The sequence below is a fragment of the Pteropus alecto genome, unplaced genomic scaffold, assembly GCF_000325575.1.
Source record: "Pteropus alecto unplaced genomic scaffold, ASM32557v1 scaffold23, whole genome shotgun sequence".
In the NCBI taxonomy this organism is placed as follows: Eukaryota; Metazoa; Chordata; class Mammalia; order Chiroptera; family Pteropodidae; genus Pteropus; species Pteropus alecto.
Window position 1 is genome coordinate 6479711 of NW_006435837.1, and position 3431 is coordinate 6483141.

Genomic DNA, 3431 nt, shown 5'->3' on the forward strand with positions numbered 1-3431 from the left:
ACAGGATGGCAGGTAAAGGGCAGGCAAGTAAGTTACCTACATGAAGTAGGCCCGGGCAGGCTGTGGGAGCCCCATCTAAAAGGGATCCAGAATCAGCACTTGTTATCGCCACATGAGGAAGTAAGCATGCACTGCCCTATCTTCTAATGAAGGAGATAAATGGAATTCTGATGTCCATGGTAACTTTCTCAATCTTTAAATATCAGTAGCTAATTTATTTTTTTGCACAATACACTGAGACTAGTCTGAAGAACTGATATATCGATCAGGCTTCCCATTTACCATCACCAGGATGAGCCTTTTGGGGAAATCCAGCCATGTGCCTTACCATCCCAACATTACAGGAATCCTCTATAATTGCTGTAGATTAAGGCTACAGAAGAGAAGTGCCACTAAATGAATGGCACGGTGCCTTCAGCCACTCCACGTTGCTCTGTAATTTAAGACATCACCATTATTTGGCATTTTTCTTTCCAGGAGCTCTGTAACTCAGAGAGGTCTATAGTCTGTTTTTCATATATCAAAACCTCTGTTTGTCAAGTAGAGGTGGCAAGATTAATGATTAAGAGTTCCATCTCTGAAGTCAGATGCAAGAGTTTGAATCCCAGCTCCATACTATATCAGCACAGGAACTTGGGCAAGTTACTTAAGCTCTCAAAACCTCAGTTTCTTCATCTGTAAGATGGACTCGATAAAAGCTCCTGAGCTCATTAGCTTGTCTTGAGGGAGAATGCATGCATGGCACATAACAGGGTGCCTTGCCCATAGTAACTGTTAAATAAATATTAGCTATTCTTAGCTATTCTTCTTAATTCAGATAAACCAGAACTGAATGGGCCATATTGCTTATAAACTTTCTTTTCAGCAAAGTTGATTCAAAACATTGACATAAGGAAAAGAGAATGACAGTTCCTCAACATAATTAGGTAGAGATACACTATAAGGAGGTGAATTTCTGCAGTGTGAGAAAAAAAGGTTGAGATTACCCATGTGGTAAGCGCTGTCGGGAGCCGTGAAAGAGCTCTCTGCCCCACCCATCATGCTTCATATTTCCTGATGCATAAAATTTTATTGACATAAGACAAAGCCTTCCATTCCTGTGTTCAAGGATTTGAGGAGGAGCAAGACAGTTATTTTGATTCCCACTGAGTCTACCAAAAGAAAAGAACTAGGAGGCAAACCCCAGAGGACGAATCTCAGCTCCTTCTCAGATCTATGAACAAGGAACGATTTCCTGTTTTGGACAATAAATACGAGTATCTCTTTGGAGCTGAGATTATAATAAAGATACATGCCTGGGCATTAAGACTGGAACACAGAGGCCCTCATTCTCACTGTACATCATGACCGCAAAGCAAGATTCTGAATGACACCTATCATTCAGATAGGGCCCCGCTCTCAGAGATCGAGTCAATTGGTCGGGATAAAAATGCTTTGGAGAACTGTCTGGCAGTTTCTTATAGATTAAACATACATCTGCTCTATGATCCAGGAAATCCACTCCTGGGTATACACTCAACTGAAATGAGTGCTCATGTCCACCAGAAGATATACACGAGAATGTTCATAGCAGCTTCATTCACAATACAAAAATTGGAAGCAACCTAAATGTTCATTAACACCAGAATAGACAAATAAAATGTAGCAGATTGCTGACATGGAAAACTACACAGCAATAGAAGAAAGCAACAATCTGATACATACAACAGCGTAGATGAATCTCACTCATAATGTTGAGTGAAACAAGCCAGAACAAGAGTACCTACTATATGATTCAATTTTTATGAAGTTCAAGAATAGGCAGGACTCATCTATGGTGATGGAAGACAGAAGAGTAGTAACCCTTGGAGGAAGGTGCTGAATGGGAGATGTTCTTCTGAGGTGCTGGGAATGTTCTAAATCTTGACCTGGGTAATAGTAAAAGAAGTGGATATATATGTGGTACACTTAAGATTTTTGCTGTGTATGTGTATTCGTTTGTTTTAAACCTTAATTACAAATAATCTTCAAAAGTCCCCCAAGTAATTCTTACTTGTGGCCAGAATTGAGAAGCACTGCTAGCAGGCTACCATATCTGCCACACCCAGCTGTGTCCTTAGGTAGCAGATTTCATCATGTCATTCCTTGCTCTTATAAAACCACCCATGATATTTCTGAGAGGCCAACAGAGAAAGCACTAAATGCATCATTTAAAATTCCTTGCAAGGCTATTATCTTCATTAATGCAGCTTCTCTGCACTCTGCAATTGCTAGTGGGAGTTGAGAATTCTCTTGTCAATCCTTAAACTCTGCAGGTGAGGCCCATATGTCTAGGAAGAAATCTATGGCCTGGTGACTCATCTGAGGGTGCCAAATTAACCCAAGCTCTCTCAATCTGAAAAGGGAAAAGAGTGAAAGAAGGGTGGAAGTGTCACAGTGTAAAACACACTAATCAGATATATGGTTTTAATACAAATTTGCCTCCAAACTGACCTTAAGCAAACCACTGAAACTCTAAGAACGTGCATTGGCTAATCTATAACATGGGAAAGTGAGCTGTGGTTCTAATATTTCACTGACTGTTATTAGTATCAAATGAGACTTTGTGTGTGTATTACTAAATGTGACTATAAAGTCAAAGGAGGAGATCAAAGCTGGAAATGTGCTGATGGATGGGTTTTCTGCTAAAATATTTTCCAGCAAAAGACATCTTGTTAACAAGCTACTCTGTATACTATCACGTATATTTTACAATTTATCTACCTCCTGCAGGATGTCAAAATAATTGGCCTGTAATATTTCTAGAATATAATCAGCCATCTCTGGATTTATTATGTGCATGTGTATTTGCATAATGATGACTGAATTTACACATCATGCATCTTTCCAGGCTTTAGGTTTCCATTACTTTATTATTATTTTTTTTTTTTTGCAAATCACAAGTCTTGCTATGAAACAGAAGAACCTCTAAGCATGGTTACCATTTTCTTCAGCATAAAAATAAGCGATGGAAGTGGTGTTCGATTATTGGCCTGTAGACGAGAGATTAGTTACCACTGATAATAAACTTGGAATTTCTCCTCCATTGGTCAGAGAAAAGATGGTTCCAGATTTGGTGCCCAACTCTGTCATGGCAGCAACCCCAAGCCCAGTAAGTTGGCAGAATACTTGAGGCAGAAGAATTGCTGCCATCACCATTTTACCTACTATTGGGAAAAGATTTTACCTACCCCAATCCGAAGGGAGTGGAAACTGAGAGAAGGTGGCCCCCGTAGATACCAATGGTTGACACAGTTGATCGGCTATCCCAGGGCCATTTCCGACCCCATTGCCCCTTGCTGCCTCATGCTACAGAAAGTGGGAAGTCAAATGCTTTCTCATATTCCCTTGCAGCTTTGGGATGCTATATGACTATATCTGGCCCATAAGATACAACTGAATTTTTAAGCTTT